The 27,967-nt window shown below is 40.5% G+C and overlaps 1 protein-coding gene and 1 non-coding gene across 3 annotated transcripts in view; one reads left to right on the top strand and one right to left on the bottom strand.

Annotated features, from left to right (window-relative positions):
* NHSL2 (NHS like 2) overlaps positions 1 to 27,967 on the bottom strand; it is a 242,904-nt gene that overhangs the window by 172,549 nt on the left and 42,388 nt on the right. The window lies entirely within an intron of this gene.
* Positions 14,864 to 14,966, top strand: LOC115932461 (U6 spliceosomal RNA). The gene has a single exon (XR_004068740.1). It is a non-coding gene; the product is annotated as a U6 spliceosomal RNA (small nuclear RNA).

The following is a 27,967-nucleotide window of genomic DNA, read 5'->3' as shown; positions in this document are numbered from 1 at the left end:
AAAATAATAATTACAAAAATCATTGATTAGGTCTCTATCAGGCACTCACATATGCTACCTCTTATTTTTGCAGTAACTCTTCACGGTATATCTTTCTACTATCCTCCTTTTATAGCTGATCAAAGTAAGACAGATTAACTTGCCCCACATTGCCCAACTGACAAGAAGCAGAGCTAGGATTTGCATCAGGCCCATCTGTCTCCAAAGCCCAGACTCACAGTGCTGCACTGGATTGCAAGTAGGCTTCATTCTGTTCATTGACTCTTTCAACTTATCCTTATGCACATATGTACACACACTACACACACACACACACACACACACACACACACACACGCACACTGTTTGGCATGTAAAAAGTGCTTGAGACACCTGAGCTAAATGATTAGATGAGCACAGATGTTGTTGACAACAGCTGATGTTGGGCAAGATGTGAGCCCAACAACAAAATAAAAGAGGACACAAACAAATGGAAGAACATTCCATGCTCATGGTTAGGAAGAATCAATATCGTGAAAATGGCCATACTGCCCAAGGTAATTTACAGATTCAATGCCATCCCCATCAAGCTACCAATGACTTTCTTCACAGAATTGGAAAAAACTACTTTAGAGTTCATATGGAACCAAAAAAGAGCCTGCATTGCCAAGTCAATCCTAAGCCAAAAGAACAAAGCTGGAGACATCACACTACCTGACTTCAAACTATACTACAAGGCTACAGTAACCAAAACAGCATGGTACTGGTACCAAAACAGCATGGTACTGGTACCAAAACAGAGATATAGACCAATGGAACAGAACAGAGCCCTCAGAAATAATACCACACATCTACAACCATCTGATCTTTGACAAACCTGACAAAAACAAGCAATGGGGAAAGGAGTCCCTATTTAATAAATGGTGCTGGGAAAACTGGCTAGCCATATGGAGAAAGCTGAAACTGGATCCTTTCCTTACACCTTATACAAAAATTAATTCAAGATGGATTAAAGACTTAAATGTTAGACCTAAAACCATAAAAACCCTAGAAGAAAACCTAGGCAATACCATTCAGGACATAGGCATGGGCAAGGACTTCATGTCTAAAACACCAAAAGCAATGGCAACAAAAGCCAAAATTGACAAATGGGATCTAATTAAACTAAAGAGCTTCTGCACAGCAAAAGAAAATACCATCAGAGTGAACAGGCAACCTACAGAATGGGAAAAAATTTTTGCAATCTACTTATCTGACAAAGGGCTAATATCCAGAATCTACAAAGAACTTAAACAAATTTACAAGAAAAAAACAACCCCATCAAAAAGTGGGTGAAGGATATGAACAGACACTTCTCAAAAGAAGACATTTATGCAGCCAACAGACATGTGAAAAAATGCTCATTATCACTGGCCATCAGAGAAATGCAAATCAAAACCACAATAAGATACCATCTCATACCAGTTAGAATGGCGATCATTAAAAAGTCAGGAAACAACAGGTGCTGGAGAGGATGTGGAGAAATAGGAACAGTTTTACACTGTTGGTGGGACTGTAAACTAGTTCAACCATTGTGGAAGACAGTGTGGTGATTCCTCAAGGATCTAGAACTAGAAATACCATTTGACCCAGCCATCCCATTACTGGGTATATACCCAAAGGATTATAAATCATGCTGCTGTAAAGACACATGCACACGTATGTTTACTGCGGCACTATTCACAATAGCAAAGACTTGGAACCAACCCAAATGTCCATCAATGATCGACTGGATTAAGAAAATGTGGCACATATACACCATGGAATACTATGCAGCCATAAAAAGGATGAGTTGATGTCCTTTGTAGGGACATGGATGAAGCTGGAAACCATCATTCTCAGCAAACTATCACAAGGACAAAAAACCAAACACTGCATGTTCTCACTCATAGGTGGGAACTGAACAATGAGAACACCTGGACACAGGAAGGGGAACATCACACACCGGGGCCTGTTGTGGGGTGGGGGGAGGGGGGAGGGATAGCATTAGGAGATATACCTAATGTAAATGACGAGCTAATGGGTGCAGCACACCAACATGGCACATGTATACATGTGTAAGAAACCTGCACGTTGTGCACATGTACCCTAGAACTTACAGTATAATTAAAAAAAAAAAAAAAAAACCTTGACAAGTTTCTGTAGTAAAATGAGGGGCAACAGATATAGGAGATTTCATCTCAAAAAAAAAAAAAAAAAAGATGTGAGCCCAAGATAGGCTAAATGATGCCAGGGCCAGGGCCAGCCTAACAGAAATATAAGCAGTAGCCTGAATAGCAGTACTGAATGTGCCAACAGCTTCTGATCTGATCAGGGGTGCCATTCAACTCCTCCATGACTGAATAAAGTGTGTCTGGCTGGGAAACCTCTTTCTTCTAGTCCTATGCAGAATGAGGTTAAGGACCTATAGCGAGTGGTTTTTTGGGCTTGACAGTCTATGGAGGATTACCTGAGAAGCTGTTCTGTGCAGAGTCCTGGCACCAAATGAGAGCCTTATGGCTGCAGTTGGGTATAAAGCACCACCCAAGGGCAGGGGTTGGCAGGGCCAAGGGAGGGTTATGACGGCAGTCCAAGATTCCCGTATAAAGGCGAGTGCTCTAATCAGGGGCTGAGAATGCAAGGAGATGTGAGAACTAGCTAGTAAAGGAAAACCTAAAAGAGAAGTTTAAGGGATGCCTAATGATTTCTAGTTTATTTTCTAATAGTAATGAGAACAGCTACTTTGATTAAGGCTTCTTATGTGGTAGGTACTGCGCTAAGCACTTTAGATGAATTAATTTGTTTAATCCTCATAACAACCCCATGATAGAGTTGTTATTCTTATCTCTTTTTTTTACACATGAGACAATTGAGGTCAAGGGAGGTTAGGTAACCTCCCACGGCCACACAGAGAGTAAGTAGCAAGGATGGAATCTGAACCCAGGCCACCCCTCTCCAGAGTCTGTGCACTTATACTAGTGGGCTGTACAAATGCAAGCAGTATGTAATAAGGGAGGTGGGATAAAAGAGTATGGTCACCTCCTTCTAGAAAGTTGTTTAAGATTTCAGAAACTTTCCACCATCGTCCTAATGAGGTGTCTGGAGCACTTTGGAAAGTTTCTAAATGTCTACAAATAGAAGGTGCGGCCATGGTCTTGGTTTTTGGAATAGGTCAAGAAAGAAGACAGACCAGACAGGCGCGGTGGCTCACACCTGTAATCCTCGCACTTTGGGAGGCCGAGGAGGGTGGATCGCTTGAGCTCGGGAATTTGAGACCAGGCTAAGCAACATGACAAAACCCTGTCTCTACAAAAAATTAGCTGGGCATGGTGGCACACACCTGTAGTCCCAGCTACTGGGGGGCTGAGGTGGGAGGATCACTTGAGCCCAGGAGGTTGAGACTGCAGTAAGTCAAGACTGTGCCACTGCACTCCAGCCTGAATGACAAAGTGAGGCGCTGTCAAAAAAAAAAAAAAACAGAGAGAGAGACTGCCACCAAGTTTGAGCACATATATTCATGAAGGACAAATACTAGCTACTGTTTATAAAATAACTTACTGTGTGCGAGGCAATGTTCTGAGAGCTTTCATGTACTATTTTATTTAATCATCACAACAACCCTGTGAGGTAGGTGTTATTATTATCTACCACTTTACAGATGAGAAAACGAGACATAACATTTCCAAGGTTACACAGATTTAAGTGGCAAAATGGAGATTTGAACCTGAGAATTCTGTTTCTCCATCTGGGGCACCTAACTGCTATGCTAACCTCATCTTGCCAAAGCCTTTAAGGGAGGGCTTAACCACACCTGTTACAAAAGGAGCCAAACCGTAATATTACCCTGTTGGCCCCAAAGCAGCTGGCCAATCCTTTCTTGCTTTGCAACTTGTTCTAAATCTAGTTTTAAAAGTCCCTTGTGCTGACTTCAGCAGTTTTCACAAGCATCAGCATATCCTGGCCCCAACCCACCCCGTATCATTCTCACACGGTTACACCACTCTTTCAGATTGGTTTCTCATGGAGAAAAAACAATGCTCTGTGGTTTTCCCTAGGGAGAAGTGAATCGCAAGTCTCTCTCATGTCTTCCTGTCCCTGTGTGTTTTTCCCTCTCTACGGTCTAGTGGAAAGACAACAGGCTTTAGTCAGACAGATCTGAAGTCAAATCCTGCTTCCTCCACTTCCAGGTCGGGAGGCCTTGGGCAGGACACTTAGCCTCAGTTTGCTTATCTGTGAAATGAGGATAATCATAGCAGCTGCCTCACAGGTTACTGCGGGGGATGAAAGTGTAGAGGTAGGGAGAACATATAGCACTGCAGGGGAGAAAAAAATGAATAAGACAGGAGCCTAGTGTGGCTGAAGCCAGATCAAGAGGGTCTTGAATGTCTAGACAAAGGGGCTAAACTGTATTTAAGAGGCAATGGAGCCTTTGGAGGTCTTTGCAACAGGGGATGACACAATTTTGTTTAACATTTATTGAGTACTTATTCCAGCTTAGGCATGGTTCTTTACTAAGTCCTCACAACAGGCTTACTAAGTCCTCACAACAGGCCTATGAGGACGTATAACTAGTTTTCCTATTTTGCAGGTAAGGAAACAGAGATTCAGAAAGGTGAACTAACTTGCCCAAGATTACCTAGCTTATAAATGGCAGCTAGGACTAAATCTACACAGCCAGATCCCAGAGTACAAGCCCTTCACCACAAGACTCTGTTATTTTGAGGCAATTATGTTGTACACAGTAGACTGGGCAGGGAGGGGCATGAAGCAGAGAGACCAGTTAGGTGGCCATTATAGTCATCCAGGTGACAAGGCTTAAAGGCAGGGACCACAGTGGGCCAGTGAAATGGAGGATATGTCCTTAGCAGGCAGCTTTCCAGAACTGGGCAACTGAGTTAATGTGGGAGATAGGGGAGTTAAATCTAGCCCAGAGATGTGGGGGGTTTTGCTACTTTCCCCAGGTTCTTGGGGAAAAAAAGAATAGTTTTCAACATTTAAAAGTGAGACAGTTTACATTAAAATCTGGAGTTTCTATCTTCTCTTGAAGACCTATAGGTTCTGGCAGCACTGGGCTGTTATTCTCACAGGATACTAGTGGTAGGGCCAGCAGCAGCTTTCTCCCTGAGACAGAGAGGGACATGCCCCAAGACCCTCTGGGACCTGCTTCTCTCTTTCACCTGACTGCTGCAAACCAGGATGCTGGGAGGAATGGTGATGAGGAAGGAGCTAGTTTGGGAGAGAAAAAAAGTACCATCACTATAAAGAAAGCAAGCTCAGAGCCAACAGGAGGAGGAGAGAAAACAGCCAGAGGAAGGGGCAGGGAATGGGCCTGGAGATAATAATTGGCATAATAAGAAGGGTCTAAGGTCAAGGAAAGGAGGGTATCACGGGGTATAGGCTTTTTAGAGAAGCAATTGAAAGCATTTACTGATGGGGAGAGAGGGGAGAGGAAGAGAGAGACGGAGAGACAAGTGTGGGGTGTGGAGAAGCAGTGTCTAAAATCCAAATGTTTGGGCAAAAGCCAAGAGACCATACTGCAGGTGTGCTGGGAAGCTGTGGGAGGAGAGAGGTTGTGCTCCCAACAGAGATTTAAAGAGTGATATCTTGATAAAAATGGGTGTATGAGTGATGGAGAGAGTAAATCAGAGGAGTTCAGGGTAAGAAACTGAAAGGCCAGGTCACCACTCTGGTGGTAATGGTCTCCAGCAGTCACTCCTCGGTGTGAACTTCTCTTGCAAAGGCAAATAGCGGAGTGTCGCCAGGGCACAGATGGGTTGGTATCTGCCTCTCCAGCCCAGTAGTCCTGCGGCCAGCATATGAGTTTGCCAGCTTTAGGCACAAAGGAGCAGTGGATGTCCACAAACAAGACACAAACAGGCTGAACAAGGGGGAAGAGAAGTGACAGCTGCCATGGCTGAATCTTCTCTTTGGAGTCCCATACTTCTTTAAAATTGACTATTCCATTGATAAAATGGTGGGGATGAGCAGGCTAAGAAGAGATACAATTGAGGAGAGGGTATCAAATCCAAAGGAGGTATCTTTCCCAGTGGCACAGCGCTATCACACTTTCCATTAAGGTAGGAGTTTCACAGCCTTGCTATTGTTCAGGGAGGGAGAAAGCAAGGCAGAGAGAAGGAAAATGAGCTTTTGCCAACAGTCAGCATGGAAGGGATCACTAAAGCAGTTCAAAGTCACAGCAATGTCACAATCTGCTTTTCTGCATTTGTGGACCCAGCCTGTATGTTTCTAGAGACCAGATGAGGGGCTATTTTGTATGCTCTTGCCAATATTTACTGACGATAGTTTTTCTCTATAAAAAATTAAAAAGAAATATCAAAACCATAGCTGGAGCAACAGCAGAGAAGGCCCTACTTAACCCACAAGGGTTCCCAGGGATGAGATTATTTCTGCTGCTCCAGGGATCAGAATGTTTTACACATAATTACTACTGTTTCCCCTTCTGATTAATGCCTTATTCTGGAGAATAGCTACTTTGCAAAACGTCAACATTTATGTGATAAGTCTGAAACTCTTTATTTTTTTTAAAGTAAGCCTCACATTGTAACACCATTTCACTGTTCTATATGCTTTCTTTCCTCCTGAATAAAATCTTGAGTTTGGGCTTAATTGAGTTCTAGTAGAGATGATATACAGAGAAGCCCACACCAAAAAATTTTTTTCCACTGTCACAATTTTCAGTAAGGGGACAGGACTTACAGAATGGCTGTGTTGGAAGTAGATGCTTTTCCTCAGTGAAACAATCATTTTGCTGGTGAAAGTTTTTTAAATAACCATTTAAAGTCTCTGGAAATTTTCCTCAGAGCACACAGTAAGTGGAGAAACATTTATTCAAGAAAATCTACTAAATATTGGTAAGAACAGATACAGTCTGTGACATTTGAGCCAGGACCTGCTCCAGTTCTGCCCCTCACCAGCTCCATGTTACAGAAGCACTGTTCTGGATGGGTGTGGCCAAGAAAGCAAGGTTCTCTATTCCCCCAGCTCCAAGTCTATGGGTTTCAGCTTCACTCCAGGAGCATGTCTCATCTCTCCCAGCTCAGTATTGCAGAAGTTCTATTCTGGGTGAAAGTGGCCAAGAGGACTGGGCTTCCTTCTCCCACCCAGTCCCAGCTTGTAGGGCAGAATCTTTACCCCAGGCACAACGGGCCAAGAATGCTAGGCCTCAATCATCCTACCACAGCTGGCTAATAGGATGCAAGCTCCATACTGGGAGAGGCAAGCTGAGAAGACCAGGGACTCCTATCCCCTCCCCACCTCCCCAGTGCCCACTCTTAGAGTAAGGGGTGTCACTCCAGGAGAACCAGGAACTCTCCCCACCCCCAGCTCCAGTGCAGTGGCTTAGAGGTTCTACCAGGGACAGACCCTGAAGGCAAGCCTTAAGGATGGAGAGCTCCACAGTTCTGTCCTAAGGGGGCTGGTTACTTAGAACAGAGCATGGAAAAGTTCATGCCTAAGGACACTGCCGAAAACAATGGAGATCTTCATGGCAAGCAGTTAAGACAGGGCTGGTAGCTTCATGAAACTAGTAGCAACAAGAAAAATGGCAGACCAGCCAGAAGGTTGCCAGAGAAAACCATGGAAAGAAACAGCTAAGAAGACACCTCATGGGATCATACTCATCCCTATGGACTTGGAAGGCTGTGCACATGCACTAGGCTGCACCTACTTCAGGAGCAATCAAGGCAGGACGTGGGACAGACTGCAAAACATTCCTCAAGCCACACACAATTCAAGCAACAAAGGACAGCCTTACTGGCTCACAACCTGTGACAAATCACTAACTGAACAATAAGCTACTCTAAACCAGGGCCCACTCCTAGGCAGCCAGGCTTAAAATTAAATCACACTCATCCTTGGAGGTCTGAAAGACTGTACATATGCCTAAGACTAGGCCCTCTCAGGAATGACTGGAGAGAAAACTAAAATAATAGTTCTTGTTGAACATGGAGCAAAATTGTAAACTTCTTGACCTGTGAAAGCAGTCTCCAAGCCAAACACACACACACACACACACACACACACACACACACACACACACACACACACAAAACAATAAAGATAGGCAATAGAGATTTTTCAGTCTGAAGAACAACAACAACAACAAAATGAACAGAGCCTCAGAGAAGTGTAAGACAGCATTAAGTGCACCAACATATTACATACATAGTGGTAGTACCAGAAGGAGAGATGACAGAGATAGGGACAGACAAAATATTTAAAGAAATACTGGCTTCAAACAACTCAAATTTGATTAAAAACATTAATATGCACATCTAATAAGCTCAATGAACTTCTAGCAGGATAAAGACAAAGAGATCCACGCCCAGATGTATCACAGTTGCTGAAATAATGAAGTATTGAAAGACAAAGAGAAAATTTTGAAAGCAGGAGGAAACACTTAACTTACCCATCATGTACAAGGAAACCTCAATAAGATTAACAGCTAACTTCTCAACAGAAACAGCGGAGAGCAGAAGGTATTGAGATGACATATTCAAAATGCAGAAAGTAAACAAACAAACAGACAAACTGTCAACCCTTAAGCCCAGCATAACTATCATTTAAAAATGAAAGCAAAATAGGCCGGGCGCAGTGGCTCATGACTTTAATCCCAGCACTTTGGGAGGCCAAGGCGGGTGGATCACTTAAGGTCAGGAGTTCGAGACCAGCCTGGCCAACATGGTGAAACCCCGTCTCTACTAAAAATACAAAAATTAGCCAGGCATGGTGGCACGCACCTGTAATCCCAGCTACTTGGGAGGCTGAGGCAAGAAAATCGCTTAAACCTGGGAGGTGGAGGTTGCAGTAAGCCGAGATCATACCATTGCACTCCAGCCTGGAAACAAGAGTGAAACTCCGTCTCAGAAAAAAAAAAAAAAGTAAAATAAAGACATTCCCATAGAAACAAATACTAAGTGAATCCATTGTCACTTACAGAAAACACTAAAGGAAGTTTTTCAGGCTAAAAGGGAGTGACATTAGATAGCAATTTTTTTTAAGAGATGGGGGCTCACTCTGTTGCCCAGGATGGAATGCAGTGGGATAATCATAGCTCAATGCAGCCTCAAACTCCTGGGCTCAAACCATCCTCCTGCCTCAGTATCCAAAGCAGCTGGGACTACAGGTGCATGCCACTACACCTGGCTGAGATAGCAATTTAAATTCGCACAAATAACCAAAGAGCTCCAGTAAAGGTAGTTATGTAGGTAATGATATAAGAATAATTACATATTTTTCCTACTTTCTTAAATAATTTAGAAAGCAACTTCATAAACAATATCTATAAAATTGCATTGTTTTCCATAAAATATATAAAAATATAATATATTTGACAACAATAGGGTAAAGGAGGTTGTTGGGAACAGAGCTGCACTGGAATAAGGAAATGACACTAGATGGTAACTCAAATCCACAGGAACAAATGAAGAGAACCAGCAATGGTAATTAAGAAGGTTAGTGTTTTTTAAACTCTATAAATATATCCATGCTCTCTTTTCTTCTATTAGCTTCTTTAAAAGACATAAGATTACATAAAGTAATAATTGTAACCAAGTGTTGTTAGATTTGTAACACACATGGACATAATATATATAATAACAATAGCACAAAAATGGGGAAGGGAGCTATATAAAAATAAAGTTTCTGTGTCTCACTGGAATTAACTTACTATAAATCTGAAGTAGATTCTGACAAGTTAAGGTATATATCATAAACCTTAGGACAACAATTAAGAAAAAAACTTTTTTAAAAGGTTAAAAAATAATTAAATGAATTAAAATGCTACACTAGAAAATAATGCAAAACAAGGCAGTAAAAGAGGAACAGAGGTTAAAAAAAAAAAGATGTGAAACATATAGAAAACAAAAAGCAAAACTGAGGCTGAAGCAGGAAGATCACTTCAGGCCAGGAGTTTGAGACCAGGCTGGGCAATATAGCAAGACCGTGGCTCTACAAAAAATTAAAAAATTAACCCAGCATGGTGGCGCACACCTGTAGTCCTAACTACTAGGGAGGCTGAGGCAGGAGGATTGCTTGAGCCCAGGAGTTGGAGGCTGCAGTTAGCAATGACCACACCACTGCACTCCAGCCTGGGTGACAGAGTGATACTCTTTACAAGAGAAAAATTCAAAAAGCAAAAATGGCTTAAGGAACCAGTGAAAGAAAAGCAAACTAAATTCAAAGCAAGAAGAAGGAAGGAAATAATAAAAGAGGAAATAAATGAAATAAATATTAGAAAAGTAGAGAAAATTAAAGAAACCAAAAGTTGGTTATTTGAAAAAAAAAAAGAACAAAATTAACAAATCTTTAACTAGACTGACCAAAAGAAAACTAGAAAAGACTCATCACTACTGACCTTACAGAAATAAAAAGAGAAATAAACAAATACTATGAACAACTATATGGCAACAAATTCGGTAACTTAGATAAAATTGACAAATTCCTAGAAAGAACAGCTTCTAGCAACTGACCCAAGAAGAAATAGAAAATCTGAATAAACTTATAACAAACAAAGAGACTGAATTAATAATTTTAAAACTTCCCACAAAAAAGTCCAGGCCCAGATGGCTTTACTGATGAATTCTACAAAACATTTAAAGAAAAATTCACAAACTCTTCCAAAAACGGGGAAGAAACAAACATTTCCAGACTCACTCTGTGAGGCCAGCATTATTCTGATACCAAAGCCAGAAAAGGACATCACAAGAAAAGAAACCTACAGGCCTTATAAATATAGATGCAAAGTCCTCAACAAAATACTAGCAGATCAAATATAGCAATATATAAAAAAGATTATACATGAACAAAAGAGATTTATCCCAGGAATTTTAAGTTGGTTTAACAACTGAAAATGAATTAAAAAATCATTAGAATAAAGGGCCAAAACCACACGCTGATTTCAACAGATGCAGAAAACTATCTGACAAAATCTAACACCTGTTTATGATAAAAACACTCAACATATTAGAAATAGAAGGAAACATCCCAACCTGATAAATGCATCTACGAAAAACCCACAGCCAATACCATACTTAATGGTGAAAAACAGAAAGCTTTTCCCTAAGACAAGGGTGTTTGTTCTCACTACCTCTGTTTAGCATTGTAATGGAGGTTCTAGCTAGAGCAATTAGTTTAAAAAGAAAAAGAAACAAAAGGCATACAGATTAAAAAGGAAGAAGTAAAACTATCTCTATTTGTAGATAATATGATCTTGTATATAGAAAATCCTAAGGAAACCACTAAAAATCTATGAGAACTAATAAACAAATTCAACAAGTTTGCTAAATGAAATTAAGAAAACCATTTGGCTGGACGTGATGGCTCATGCCTGTAATCCCAGCACTTTGAGAGGCTGAAGCGAGTGGATCACCTGAGGTCAGGAGTTCGAAACCAGCCTGGCCAACATGGGCAAAACCCCGTCTCTACTAAAAGTACAAAAATTAGCCATGCGCAGTGGTGGGTGCCTGTAATCCCAGCTACTGGGGAGGCTGAAGCAGGAGAATCGCTTGAACCCAGGCAGTGGAGGTTGCAGTGAGCCAAGATTGCACCATTGCACTCCAGCCTGGGCAACAGAGGGAGACTCTGTCACAAAAAAAAAAAAAAAAGAAAGAAAAAAAGAAAACCGTTCAACTTACAAAAGCATGAAAAAAAAGGAGGGATAAATTTAACAAAAGAAGTAAAAATTTCTTACTTCGAAAACTAGAAAACATGGTTAAAAAAAATCTTAAAAGATATAAATAAATGGGAAGACATCTCATGTTCATATATCAGAAAATTTAATATTGTTAGGATAGCTACATGGCCCAAATTTATCTACAGATTCAACACAATCCCTACGAAAATCCCAGCTATCTTTTTTGGCAGAAGTTGACAAGCTGATCCTACAATCCATATGGAAATGAAAGGGGCTCAGAATAGCCAAAATGTTCTTGAAAAAGAACAGCAAACTTGGGGGATTTATACTTTCCAATATCAAAACTTACCACAAAGCTACAATAATCAAGACTGCATGGTGCTAGCACAAGACTAGATATTTAGATCAACTGAATAAGCGAGAGATGATAAAGAAACCCTAAAATTATGGTCAATTGATTTTTGACAAAGATATCAAGATAATTAAATGGGGAAAGGAAAGTTTTTTTAACAAATAATTCTGAACAACTGGATAGCCACATGCAAAGGAATAAAGTAGGACCTCTATCTGAGATTATACACAAAAATTAAAGAAGATTATAGACTAAATGTAAAAGCTAAAACTATAAAACTCTTAGAATAAAACATGGAAGAAAATCTGCATGATATTGGGTTAGGCAATGATTTCCTACATATGACACCAAAAACACAAGCAAAAAAAAAAGATTGACAAGTTAAATTTAATCAAGGTGAAAAATTTTTGTGCATCAAAGGATGCCATACAAAAAAGGGCAGAAAGAGCTCACATTACGTAAATATTTATTGCAGCATTATTCATAATATCCAAAAAGTAGAAACAGCACAAATGTGTACCAACTAGTAAATGGATAAATAAAATGTGGTATAGCTACAAGATGGAATGGAATATTATTCAGCAGTATGAAATGAAGTGGCACGTTCCACTTCAAGCATGACAGTGTGAAGAGCAGTGGCTCATGCCACTGCTCTTTGTCATCCCAGCACTTTGGGAGGGCAAGGTAGGAGGACTGCTTGAGGCCAGGAGTTCCAGACCAGCCTGTGCAACATAGTAAGACCCCCATCTCTACAAAAAATTAAATAAATTAGCCAGGCATGGTGGTGTGTGCCTGTGGTCCCAGATACTAGGGAGGCTGAGGCAGGAACATTGCTTGAGCCCAAGAATATGAGCTTACAATGAGCTATGATTGTACCACTGCACTCCAGCCTGGGCAATGGGGCAGAGACCCTGTCTCTTAAAAAAAAAAAAAAGAAAAAGATTGACTTCCGGTTAACATGCACGCAGCTTAGAAGTCGCTACCCCATCCTAACAAGTAAAAAGCTGAACACACTGAAAAATCAATACCTCTTCTTAGATTAATCAGAGAAATGAGGTCACAGGGCAAACCTCTGCCCTCAAAATTAGAGACAGACAGATGAACACAGAATCACAACTCATGGGAAGAGAAACTCATGAACAGAAATCAGTACTGGAGTAGGAAAACCTGAATTGTAATTGACGAATTGTTGGATGCTCAGTGAGGATAAATCTGACAACAGTTAATACTTTTTTATGGGCCATAAAACACACTTTTACAAGTTTAAAGGAATAGCAATCATATAATGTCTGCTCTCAGACTACAATGGAATTGAAATAGAAATCAATAACAGAAAGACGTCTAGAAAATCCTGAAATACCTGGAGATTAAACAATATATTTCTAAATAAAACATGGATCAAAGAAAAAATCTCAAGAGAAATACAAAATATATTGAACTAAATGAAAATGAAAATATATCAAAATTTGAGGGATGCAGCAAAAGCAGTGCTTAGAAGGAAATTTATAGCATGTACATATTAGAAATGAAGAATGTATATATTAGAAAAGAAGAAAAACCTAAGCTTCCACCTTTGGAAAATAGAAGAAAAAGCGAACTAAACCCAAAGTAAGCAGAAGAAAAGAAATAAAAATTAGGGCAGAAATCAATGAAACCGAAAGCAGAAAATCATTGGAGAAAAAATCAACAAAACCAAAAGCTGCTTCTTTTAAAAGATCAATAAAATCAATAAGCCTCTAGCTAGGCTAAGAAAAAAAGAGAACACAAATGACTAATATTACAAATGAAAGAGGGGGGAACATCAGTACAAATTCCATGGACACCAAAAGAATAATAAAAGAATACAAAGAACAACTCTATGCCCACAAATTCAATACACTAGATGAAATGAACCAATTCCTTGAACGACACAGTTTGCCAAAGCTTACACAAAAAGAAATTGATAATCTGAATAGTCATATATCTATTAAATAAATTAAATCAGTAATTAATAACCTTTCAAAACAGAAAGCACCAAGTTCAGATGGGTTCACCGGTGAAATCTGTCAAACATTTAAGGAAAATTTATACCAATTCTCTACAATCTGGTTTAGAAGATAGAAGCAGAAGGAACACTTCCTAACTCATTCTGTGAAGCCAGCATTACCCAAAGACCAAAATCAGATGAAGTCATAACGAGAAAAGAAAACCACAGACCAATATTTCTCATAAATATAGATGCAAAAATCCTCAACAAAATATTAGCAAATTGAATCCAGCAATGTATAAAAATAATTATACATCACAACCAAGTGGGATTTACCCCAGGTATGAAACGCTGGTTCAAGATTCAAGAATCAAATAATGTAATCAGTCACATCAATAGGCTAGTAAAGAAAAATAGCGATTGTATCTATAGATGCAGAAAAAGCTTTTGACAAAAATGCCAGCACTCATTCATGATAAAAACTCTTAGCAAACTAGAAATAGAAAGGATATCCTCAACTTTATAAAGAGCATATACACAAAACCTATAGCTAACATCATACTTAATGGTGAGAAACTTGAAACTTTCCCAAAGAACAAGGCAAGGATGTCCCCTCTCACCACTTGCTTCTCAACATTTTACTGGAAGGCCTAGGTAATGCAATGACAAATAAAAGGTAAATAGATTGGGAAGGAAGAAATAAAACTGTCTGTGTTCACAGATGACATGATCATCTATGCAGAAAATCTGAAAGAATCAATAAATAAACTCCTAGAACTAATAAGCAATTATACAGGGTTGCAGGACACAAGGTTAATATACAAAGTCAATTGCAGTGCTATATACCAGCAATGAACAAGTGGAATTTGAAATTAAAAATTCATTAGTATTATGTTTGCTTCAGTAGCACATATACTAAAATTGAAACAATACAGAGAAGATTAGCATGGCCTCTGTGCAAGGATGACATGCAAATTTGCGAAGCATTCCATATGTTTGGTGTATATTTATCTCCAACTCATCAAGTTGCGTATATTAAATATGCACAGCTTTTTGTATGTCATACATCAATAAAGTGTTCTTTTTAAAAAATTACTGTTTATATTAGCATTCACAGAAAATGAAATATTTTGGTATAAATCTAATATCATCTGTACAAGATCTGTGTGAGGAAAACTACAAAACTATGATGAAGGAAATCAAATAACTAAATAAATGGGGAGATAGTCTACGTTCATGAATAGTAAAACTCAACATTGTCAAGATGTCAGTTCTTCCCAACTTGATCTATGGATTCAATACAATTCCAATCAAAATCCCAGCAAGTTATTTTGTGGATATCAACAAACTGATTCTAAAGTTTATATGGAGAGGTAAAAGACATGGAATAACCACCTCAATATTGAAGGAGAAGAAGAGTTGAAGGACTTACACTGCCCAACCTTGAGACTTACTATAAAGCTGCAGGAATCAAAACAGTGTGTTATTGGTAAATGAACAGACAAGTAGATCAATGGAACAGAATAAAAGGCACAGAAATATACTCTCATATACTCAACTGATCTTTGACAAAATAGCAAAGGTAAAACAATGGAGCAAAAATAGTCTTTTCAACAAATATTGCAGGAGCAAGTGGACATCCACATGCAAAAGAAATAGATCTAGACATTGACTTTATAGTCTTTACAAAAGTTAACTCAAAATGGATCACAGACCTAAATGTAAAATGCAAAACTATAAAACTCCCAGACAATAACACAAGAGAGAACATGTAAATGACCTTGTGTATGGTGATGGCTTTTTGAAAACTTCGATTATTAGTCTATTTGTAATTTTGACACCTTATCTTCATCTAGGGATTTAAACTTTTCTTAAATTAATAAAATTTTTTAGAGCAGTTTTAGGTTCATAGAAAAATTGAGTAGAAAGTACAGAGTTTCCATATACCTTCTACACTCCCTGTCTCCATATACATGCAACCAATCTCCTCCACTATCAACATCCTGCACCAGAGTGGTACATTTGTTAAAATTTATGAACTTACATTGCAATGACTTTTTAGATACAACACCAAAGGCACAATCCATGAAAAAAATAGTTAATAAACTGGACTCATTAAAATTAAAAATTCTGTTCTGTGAAAGACACCATCAAGAGAATGAAAGATGTAAGAGTTTGGAGATGTTTTCAAAAACAATGGAGACTGTGGCAAAAGGTAATTGGTAGGAGAATAATATATTCATTGGAGATACAGGCTTAACTGTAAGCTGGCTAGTTCACTGGAGAGAAACAGAGAAGAGACAGCTGAGAAGAGCCCTCCTGGTATCAGAACAAATCTCAAATACTGATCTAGGGAACTATGCTTCAAAGGTGCCAGAATTTGATTGGACCAGTTTTTGGAACAATTTAGGCCCTTAAGGATTTTTGAAAACAATAGAACAATCAGCCAGCAGTTAGTGGGGTTTAACAGCTGGCTGTGTTCAGTCAAAGAGAGCCCTGTCAAAACACAGGATTTTGGGTTTTAAGAAAATGTGGCACATATACACCACGGAATACTATGCAGCCATAAAAAAGGATGAGTTCATGTCCTTCGCAGGGACATGGATGAAGCTGGAAACCATCATTCTCAGCAAAGTATCACAAGATCAGAAAACCAAACACTGCATGTTCTCACTCATAAGTGGGAGTTGAACAATGAGAACACATGGACACAGGGAGGGGAACATCACACACCAGGGCCTGTTGGGGGTGGGGGGCTAGGGGAGGGATAACATTAGGAGAAATACCTAATGTAGGTGATGGGTTGATGGGTGCAGCAAACCACCATGGCACGTGTATACCTATGTAACAAAACTGCATGTTCTGCACATGTAACCCAGAACTTAAAGTATAATAATAATAATAATAATAAATAAATAAATATATAAATATATATATATTTATATATATATATATAGCCACTCCACCTTTCTCTTTCTTTTTAGAGACAAGGTCTCACTCTCTTGCCCAGGCTAGAGTGCAGTGGCACGATCATGGCTCACTGCAGCCTCAACCTTCTGGGCTCAAGTGATCCTCCTACCTCAGCCTCCCAAATAGCTTGGACTATAGGAGTGTGCAACCATGCCTGGCTAATTTTTTATTTTTTGTAGAGCTGGGGTCTCCCCATGTTGCCCAGGTTGGTCTCAAACTCCTGGTTTCAAGTGATCCTCCCACCTCGGCCTCCCAAAGTGCTAGAATTGCAAGTGTGAGCCACTGCACCTGGTCCATTCCACCTTTCTTGAGGTTGCTGTTTGCATGACATATCTTTTTCCATCCTTTTACTTTCAATTTATTTGTATCTTTGAATTTAAAGAGTGTCTCCTAGAGACAGCATGTAGTTACACTGTTACACTGTTTTTTGGATCCTGTGTGACAATCTCTACCTCTTGATTGGATTGTTTAATTCATTTATATGTAATATCATGATTACTATTGATATAATTGAGTTTACATTTGCCGTTTTATTTTTTGTTTTATATGTCTCATAGCTTTTTATTCTCTATTCCTCCTTTATGCTTTCCTTGCATTAAGTGAATATTTTCTATCATAGCACTTTGATTTTTAAAATTATTTTGAATAATAAAAATAAATATTTTACTATATTATTTACATATTAACTGTTGCTCTAGGGCTTACCATAAACAGATTAATTTACCACTTTCAATAATGGACAGAACTAGGGAGAAGATCAACTTTACACCTCAAGACGCCAGAAAAATAAGAGGAAACTAAACTCAAAACTAGCAGAAGGAAGGAAGTAACAAAGAGTAGAGGTAAATGAAGTAGAGAATAGAAAAAAATGGAGGAAATCAATGACTTGACAGTTGGTTATTTGACAAGATTAACAAAATTGACAAACCTCTAGCTAGACTGACCAAGAAAAAAAAAAAGAGAAGACACAAGTTACTAAAATCAGAAATGGAAGTAGGGGATGGGCATGGCGGCTCATGCTTGTAATCCCAATGCTTTGGGAGGCTGAGGCAGGAGGATCACTTGAGGCCAGGAGTTAGAGACCAGCCTCAGCAACACAGCAAGACCTGGTCTCTACAAAAAATTAAATTAAAAAAAAATTAGCCAGGCATAGTGGCACATGCCTGTAGTCCCAGCTACTCAGAAGACTGAGGCAAGAAGACTGTCTAAGCCCAAGAGATCGAGTCTGCAGTGAGCTATCATGGTGTCACTGCACTCTAGCTTGGGTGACAGAGTGAGATCTGGTCTCAAAAAAAAAAAAAAAGGGAAAGAGATGAAAGTGGGGACATTGCTACCAACCTTACAGAAATTTTTTAAAAATTATAAGAGAACCAAGTTCCTAGAAACAAAAACACTATCAAAATGAACTCAAGATATAGAAAATCTGAATAGACCTACAACAAATAAAGACATTGAATCAGTAATAAAAAAATCTCCCAATAAAGAAAAGTCCAAGATCAGATGGCTACACTGGTGAATTCTACAAAATATCTAAGGAATAATTAATACCAATTCTTCTCAAACTCTTCAGAATATTGAAGAGGAGGGAACACTTCCTAACTTATTCTCTGAGGGCAGCATTGCCCTGATATCAAAGCCAAAGATATCACAAGAAAAGAAACTACAGATCAATATCCCTTATATAAATGTAAAAATTCTCAAGAAAAAATTAGCAGGCTGCATTCAATAGCAGCATATTAAAAGAATATATGCCATGGCCAATTAGGATTTATCCCAGGAAAGTAAGGGTGGTTTAACATATGAAAATCAATCACTGAAATATGTCATATTAATAAAATAAAGAAAAAAGACCACATGATCATTTGAAAATGAAGCAAAACAAACAAAAAACAAAATTCACACCTTTCATAATAAAACACTCAGCAAATGAGGAAAACAAGGGAATTTTCAAAACAGGATAAATGGCCGGGCACGCTGGCCATGCCTGTAATTCCAGCACTTTGGAAGGCTGAGGCAGGCAGATCACTTAAGGCCAGGAGTTCGAGACCAGCCTGGCCACCATGGCAAAATCTTGTCTCTACTAAAAATACAAAAATTAGCTGGACATGGTGGTGCATGCCTGTAATCTCAGCTACTCGGGAGGCAGAGGCATGAGAATCACTTGAACTCAGGAGGCGGAGGTTGTAGTGAGCTGAGATCGTCGTGGCACCGCACTCCAGCCTGGGCAACAGAGTGAGCCTCTGTCTCAAAAACAAAAATCAAACAAAAAACACGGTAAGAGGCATAAAATAAAAACCTACCCAAAGCTAACATCATATTCAATGGTAAAAGACTGAAAGCTTTCCTCCTTAAATCAGGAACAAAACAAGGATTCCCTCTCTTGACACTTCTATTCAACACTGTATTGGAATGTCTAAACAGAGCATTCAGGCAAAAATAAAATAAATGAAAAACAAGGAATGAAGAAAGGAAGGGAGGGAGGGAGGAAGGAAGGGAGGGAGGGAGGAAGGAAGGAAGGGAGGGAGAGAGGGAGGGAGGGAGAGAGGGAGGGAGGGAGGGAGGAAGAAAGTACAGAAGAAAGGAAAGAAGAACAGAAGGAAGGAAAAATTCATTCACATAGTTAAGGAAGAAATAGTAAAACTATCTCTATTCACATATGACATGATCTTATATATACAAAATCCTAGAAAAACTATTGAGCTAATAAATGAATTCAGCAAAGTTGCAGGGTACAAGATCAATATGTTAAAATCAGTTGTACTTCTATACATTATCAATAAACAATCAAAAATGACATTAAGAAAACAATTCCACTTACAATAGCATCAAAAAGAATAAAATACTTATGAATAAGTTTAACCAAGGAGGTACAAGATTCATACACTGAAAATTACAAAACACTGCTGAAATAAATTAAAGAAGACTAAATAAATAAACAGAAATACAGTCTAAGTTCATGGACTGGAAGACTTAGTATTGTTAAGATGTCAATACTACCAAAAAACAATCTACAAATTTAATGCAATTCCCATTAAAATCCCAATATCCCTTTTTGCATAAATTGAAGAGCCAATTCTAAAATTCACATGGCCTTCCAACAGACCCCAAATAGACAAATTACTCTTAGAAAAGAAGAGCACAGTTGGAAGACACACACTTCCAGATTTCTAGTTATACTACAAAGCTACAGTAATCAAAATCATATGGTACTGGCATAAAGAAAGACACAAACAAATGGAATAAATTGGAAAGTCAAGAAATAAACCCATGCATCTACAGAAAATTGATTTTCTACAAGAGTGTCAACACCGTTCAATGGGAAAAAAACAGTCTCTTCAACAAATGGTGCTGGGACAACTGGATAGCCACATGCAAAAGGATAAAGTTGGATTCCTACCCTAATAAAAGAGAAATGGATCAAAGACCAAAACGTAAGAACTAAACCAATAAATTTCTTAGAAGAAAATATAGGAGTCAATCATCATGATCTTGGATTTGGCAATGCTTTCTTAGATATAATACCAAAAGCATAAGCAACAAAAGAAGTAAAAAGCATAAGCAACAAAAGAAATACATAGTAGATATAAATTTGACTTCATAAAAATTAAAAACTTTTGAGCATTAGTAGATAATATCAAGAGAGTGAAAGGACAACTCAGAATGGGAGAAAATATTTGTAAATCAGATATCTGATAAGGGCCTAGTACCCAGAATATATCAAGAATAATTATAACTCAACGATAAAAAGACAAATCACCCAATTACAAATGGGCAAAGGATTTGAAAAGATATTTCTCCAAAGAAAATATACAAAGTGCCAACTAACACATCAAAAGATGTTTAACATCATGAGTCATTAAGGAAATGCAAATTAAAAGTATAATGAGATACCACTTCACACTCACTGGGATGGTTATAAGCAAGACAACATTGCAAACAAGTATTGATGAGGATGTGGAGAGATGGTATAGCCACTTTGGAAAACAGTCTGGCAGTTCCTCAAAAGGTTAAACATAGAGTTAGCATATGACCCAGAAATTCCACTCCTAGGCTCCACAAAAATACTTGTCAATATAAAGGTATATCAACTGATGAATGGGTAAACAAAACATGGTATATCCATATAATTGAATATCTTTCCACAAAAAAAAGAGCATGATATATTGATACATCTTACAACATGGATAAATCTCAAAAAACCATATGTTAAGTAAAAGAAGCTATTTTAAAAAGAAGACATATAATATCGTTTATATGAAATGTCCAGGGTAGGTAAATCTCTAGGGACAAAAAGTAGATTAGACGTTTCCTAGTACTGGGGAGTGGAGGAGTAAGAGAGGCTGAGGGATTGGGGGGTCACAGCTTGAGGGTACAATACTGATTTGGGGGTTTGAAGCTGAAAATCTTTAAAATTGATTGTAGTGATGATTGCACAATTCTTTAAATATAATAAAAACCATTAAATTGTACACTTTAAATGGGTGAACTTTGTGGTATTTAAATTACATCTTTTTTAAAAAGCTGTTAAAATACTTTAATTAAAACCAGACTACATTTTTGGAATAAATCTGTTTCAGAAATATACTAGTAAGACTCTTACTGTTGTATACATTAACAAATATTCATACGTTAAAGTTGTTCAGGATAAGTGGTCCCTCTCTGGGGGCTGCCTTTGGCTGACATCAACCTTAAAGAGGTGAACAGAGCCGACAGGCTGTGGCTGCATCGCTGTAGCACCCTGGGCAGGCAAGAGCCAGATGAGTGGGGGCTCCATCTCCATCCTCTTTCCTATCCTCTGGAGACTTCTAGACCCCTCCATACTGGAATTGAAGCCCTGAGTTTTCTTTTCCACCCTTGATCAACTTATTCTTCATGGTGGCACAAGGAGAATAGGTTGCCTAACTGGTAGCTGCCTAACTCTCGCATTTCCCCTTTTTTCTCCTTTGTTCAGTCCCTGGATCGTTTGTAACTAATTTGTAACTGCCAGCCTTCAGACTGTACAGCTGAGGTCACTTGCAGTTAGGAGTCCTGATATCCAATTTCACCTTCCTATCTGCATCCTTGGCAGTTGCTTAACTTCTCTGGGCCTCAGTTTCCTCATCTGTAAAGTGAAAATAATAATTCCAACTTATAAAATTGTTTTGAAGATTCAATGAGATAATATATTTGAAAATATCTGCTGAAATGAATCCAATATCTTGTCCCATGTCCAGTGAAACCATTCAGTTTACCAGTTAACAGCAACCAACTGCCTCTGGACAGAAATTAGGAAACAAAGAGGCAGAGAGCAGAGAAAGGGCTGGATTATATGCCCAGGCTCATGCCTATGTATAGCACACCCAGGAATGTCGCTACCCAATTCCCCACTGTGTAGTTTTGGGGCAGCCCAGTGAACAATCTCATGCAAAATAATGTGCCCTCCCCCTCCCCCAACTCATCCCCACTGCTGCTCAGCAATGGTCTATCTGAGCCACATGAATGATGGATGAAGTGAGCCAGAAACTATTGTTCCCTGCATGGCCTTCTCCCAGAGTTGAGGACCTTTATTGTTCCCAGATAAGAGCTGAGCTGGGAAGAAAGGCTTTCATGAGGAAATGTCTGCAAGGCCACCAGGACTGGCTCTCACTTCTGGTCTGGGCTAGCTAGCCCATGAGCCAGCAAGCAGCCCAGCTAAATCCATTTGGCCACTTGTAGGGGGTCTCAAATCAAGGCATGGTGGGATAGAGGTTGAAAACACGCAGTTATAGTGAGGCTCTAGGACTATCACTGATTTGCAGTTCTCTGTGCTCTCTGAGGATATACTAAGGGAGACTTCTGGCCCTAAGTCTGCTGCTGGGGCCTGGAATGCAGCCTGCCTTGACTCCCCACCCCCACCACACAAACATTCCTGAGCCACTGTAGAAACCCCGTCCCTATTCAAAACCAGCTCGAATGTCACCTCAAGCAGGAAGTTTTCTCTAGAGTCCCTTCCCCCCACCACTGCCAGATGTGAGCGTCCCTCCTCCAAGCTCTTTGCGCAATTGGCTGTTCATCTCCCAAGGCATTTATCACATTCTGTCGTGTGTAACAGTTATTTATGTGCTTGTCTTATCCCTCTTTCTCTGCTACAGTCAGGGATGGAGGCCAATTCATCGTTGTACCCCCTACAGTGCTTGACATGGAGTTAGAGTTCATTCAGTCAGTCAGCAGATATTTACTGAGCACCTACTCTGGGTACTTCCTGAGTACTCAGGGAGTAAACACTCTGGGTCTGCTCAGAACCCTGCTACCACCACAAATTCCCCATGGAGGCACTCTTTCCTACCTTACGCTGAGGCACAGTAGGCCGACTGGGGGTCTGAAAAAAAGGGCGGGGGAAGTAACTGGCCCCCCTCCCTTCCTCCAGGGAGTTATAAAAGATGCAGCTGTTGTGGCTCACACCTGTAATCCCAGCACTTTGGGAGGCCAAGTCAGGCGGACCACGAGGTCAGGAGATCGAGACCATCCTGGCTAACACGGTGAAACCCCGTCTCTACTAAAAATACAAAAAATTAGCTGAGCATGGTGGTGGGCGCCTGTAGTCCCAGCTACTCAGGAGGCTGAGGCAGGAGAATGGCGTGAACCCAGGAGGCGGAGCTCGCAGTGAGCCAAGATCGTGCCACTGCACTGTTGGGGCACGTGCTCACACCATAATGACTGTGTGCAATTCAGCTCAGCCCAGCACTGCCCCAAACCCAGCCCATAACAGGTCCCCTTGGGGGATTGTACCCCAGGGCAAACATGAGGCAAAGTGCCAGGTAGAGGTCCCTCCTAATCCCAAGATTTCTATCCTGTCCTGCTGACCTTGTGTTCCCACCATGGGGTTTACTGAACATTTGTCCGCACCTGGTACTAGGAGGCTGAATACAATGAATTACATGCCCAGAGAGCGTCTGCTTTCTGGAAACCTCCAGTCTAAGAAAACTTAAGACTCCTGTTCTGTGGCCTGATTTGGTCTGATTTAGGAGGGCAGGGGAGCCTCCTCTCTTGCCTCCTTACCTACCAGAGATCTGAGGAGGTGAACTATGGTCCCCAGATTAAACCAGGAGGAAAGTAGAACTATCTCTTGGATGCAAGGACCCTTAGTCATGACAGCAACATGGAACTAGGCCTGTATTCTTGGGAATGGAGTGTGGGGCAGTGCAAAGAACATTAGATTAGGAGTCACTGCTGGATTTGCATCCCAGCTCAGTTACGTGTTGGCTGTGTAACTTTGAGCCGATCTTCTCTTCTTTCTTAGCCTGTTTTCTCATCTGTAAAATGTAGTTAATAATCCACCCAGAACCCTCAGAACCCGACATCACTCTGACCATCAGCCATGACCCTGCCAGAATGTAACTTGGGGGCATGAGAAAGCAAAGTAGATTACACTTCTTTTATGTTTTTTAAAAATTGCTGTTTAGAAAGGTTGTATCATAGAAAGGTCCTGTCACTCAGACTGACAGGAAACCTTAGCAATTTTTTTGTCCAACTATCCCATTTTATTGATGGAAAAACTGAGGCTCACAGAGGGTTAAGTTGGACTCAGGACCCCAAGGCCACTGCTCCTGATAGTTTTCTAACATAAGAATAACCCATCAACAATAAAACCATGTTCTTTCCCTTACTTAGGCTATGAAGAAAGATTAAAGGTGATCAATAAGGGGAAACTTTTAGGGGTGATGGAAATATTCATTATCTTGATTGTAGTAATGGTTTCACAGGTGCATACATATGATCAAACTCATCAACCTGTATACTTCAAATATGTGCCATTTAGTGAATGCCAATTTTACCTCAGTAATGTAAAAGAAGAGCAGGGTGGGGAGAACCCAAATGTTGAGCAGGGTCTGAGTCTAATGCGGCCTCCAAGTAGCTTTGTTGTTCAAGATCAGCAGTTGTTCCACCCTGTTTCATGGATGCACCACAAGCAGCTTCCTTAGAAGCTGTCACATATGGGGCCTCCCAGGAGCTTCTCTCTGCCTCTGAGTTGCTACAGAGCGTGAGGCCCACGAGGCAAGTTCCTCAGGCTATGCCCTGCTCTTTGGCTCACCCATGTGGTACTCCAGGGCGAGCCAGGGAGAGGCGAAGGACTAACTTTTCTGACTTCCTTCTCCCTAAGGATTCATGGGAAACATGCGGTCAGAATTGAATGAAACTAAAAAAAAAAAAAGTCAATTTAAGTCATTCGAAAGCTTCCCATCACTTCCCTCTACAGCCATCCTACCCTCCCCACCCCACCCTCTGTCATTTTCCCTCCTCTCACAGCTCCCAGAGGAGACATACATGGACTCAGATGAGCCTCCAGGTCAAAGAATTGACTTTGTTTTTTGCCTCCTCAGTTCAATAAATGCTTTTTGAGACTGTGTGGGCTAGGCCTAGTGGGAAACAAAGATGCCTAAGCACTTCTCTGCCCTCCACATAAACTCCCAGCCTTGAAGACAGAATAGGCAAACTTGGACACAAATAACTCTCGTGCTGGGCAAAAAGTGATGCATACCATCAAGAACCACCAAGTGCTACAGCACTGCACAAAGAGAGAGTGATCACTCTCTCCAGGGAATCAGGCGAGACTTCACGGGGGAGGTGCCATTGAGCTGAGCCCTAAAGGATGGGTCATTTTCCTTTACCAATACAAAACAGCATTTGGATGGTGTTTCACATTTTACTAAGGGTTTTTCATAGCATTCAATCTCATCACAACCATTTGACAAGGTAAGTGGGCTACACCATCAGGCACATTTGAGAGAGAAGGAAACTGAAGCACATAGAAGATGAGGCTGGTAGGCATGCCACTTTATCCGGCGCTTCGGATGTGAGCTCGTTCCTACTTCACGAAGTTGCTTAATAGGCAGAGGTGGGAGGAACAAGGAGGCCAGAATGCCAGGAGCGACCAGGAAAGTGAGGATTGTATAAGGAAGTGGTGGGTCACAAGACTGGAAAGGCTGCTTGAGACCAGCTTGTTTGTAGCTTGCAATGCCAGGCAAGGGCCTGAATATTTATCATTTATCAGCTATGTTTTAGGGGAATAGGGTTAAGATCAGTGTTTGGAAAGGAAGTGGGGACAAAAGCGGTGGTATACATGAGGGTTGCCTTTGCTTCTGCTTTAGGCCCCTAACAAAACAAAGGACACTAGGGTAACCCTGGTCCCCCTCTTCAGCCATGAGTAGATTTCCAGAGAAGGCACATGGTGACACTTATTCAGGTTAAATAACAAAAGCCATTTCCTTCTGAGCAGCTTGCTTTTCAGCTCCCATGGAAGGGCAGCAGGGTCAGGGCGCAGAAGGCAATGGGAGAGTGTAGAAGATAAAGGGAGAGCCAGGAAGGGAAGTGAGGCTCCAGGCCACATCCTGACAGCCAACTGGGCCCAGCCCGAGGCCCTCCGGAGATGCTCTGGCCAGTTTCTCACTAAGGCAAAATCAGCTTTAATCAATCTGTTTTCCCCTTGAGCTCATTGTTGTTGCAGGCAAAAGAGAAAGCCCCTGTGTTGAGACCTTTTGCTAGTTGTCCAAACAGCAGCGCAGCAGCACACGCCAGGCAGAAAAGAGCAAGCCCCCACAGAGGCAGTGCACAGTGCATGAGAGTCAGGAAACCGGGGGCAAGTCCTCCTGGCTTCTGCCCCTTCCTTGCTGTGTGATCGTGGGCAAGTTACTGAGCTTCTCTGAGCTCAGTTTCCTCAGATGTCAAATGATACCTACTGGGCTGGTTTGAGAATTCAGCCAGAATTCAAACAAATAGAAGGCCTAGTGTACCTCCTGGCTCATGTAGTCCCTGGCTCAGGGACTAGATAAACGCCAGATGCCTCAGTCCCTTCCTAGCATGCCAGGGACAGCCCCCCAGGGAATGCCTGTAACATAATGGAGCAAGGAGTAGTTTTATAAGCAGAAGTCAAGCTTAGTGCAGATTTCTTCAGTGCAAAAAATGTTTATGAATGCTTCCCATGTAATGCTTCTGGAAAATATGTGCTGGGAGAGCGAGGAGCAAAACGAGAAAAGATTTGAAAAATCCTCTTTCTCGAAGGTGCAGGCTGGGGATAGAAGGTAAACTATTGAGCTGAAGAGATTCTTCTGAAGAAGAGTAATCTGAGGTTTAGGCACACCATTTCTGCCTTGAATTTCAGCAAGGAAAGCATTACAGGAAGCTAATGAAGAAATAAAATATGGTCAATGGCCCCTTTATCTGTGCTCACAGAGGAGCCTATTAGTAGAACTATTCAAAGGGGAGAGAAAATTATATTCTAGGCTTTCCTTGCTCTCACCAGAGAGCATCAGAGATCCAGAAAGGGAAAGACCCCTGGAACCGAAAGTTGGTAATTCTTTCACACAGTCCTCCTGGCAACTGTCTCTTAAAAGGTTATTTTTAGAGAGGCAAGTCACTCTAAGGAAGTATGTCCCAATCTTCAGTCACTTGGGGGCTACCTTCACAATTTTTGTCACATCCACATACCCCCTTAACTATTATTTAGTTAATTTTTTTTCAATTTCTTACTCTTTTACTTAAAAAATCTGTGAATCATTGATGTAAATGGAAAACCACTACCACATGACTTAAATAGAAGGAAACTACAAAAGTAAACACATTGCTATTAAAAACATAATACTAATTCATGTCCCATCCAAAAGCACGAGATGGACTCCCACTCTCTGGGGGACACAGGTCTACCTTGGGAAGCCAGCTCTAGAAAACAAGACCATTTGCCTTGAGGATGCATACAGGGAGGCACAGCTACTTCCCAAACAGGGACCCAGGTTTAGAGCCAGAGGGCCCAAATGAACAGCTGATTTGGAATATGGTCTCTTCTGGTCTTATCCTGGAAACTCCTCCTAGACAGTGGAGAGTTAGATGGCACCCACTCCCCAGAGACAGGCTGGGAGCTGGGCCAGAAGGACGTCAGGCAAGGGACCAGCCACGATGCCCTGGCTCTTGGTGGTTCAGACTGCATTCACTGTTGGACCCAAAACTTACACTCAGGAAACCTGCCTATTTAATATGCTGTTCATTGTAATTTTTGCAATGATTTCCTCCTTGCTGT

This window comes from Gorilla gorilla, chromosome X, assembly GCF_029281585.2.
Source record: "Gorilla gorilla gorilla isolate KB3781 chromosome X, NHGRI_mGorGor1-v2.1_pri, whole genome shotgun sequence".
Classification (NCBI taxonomy): domain Eukaryota; kingdom Metazoa; phylum Chordata; class Mammalia; order Primates; family Hominidae; genus Gorilla; species Gorilla gorilla.
This window is presented reverse-complemented; position numbering and strand designations above follow the sequence as displayed.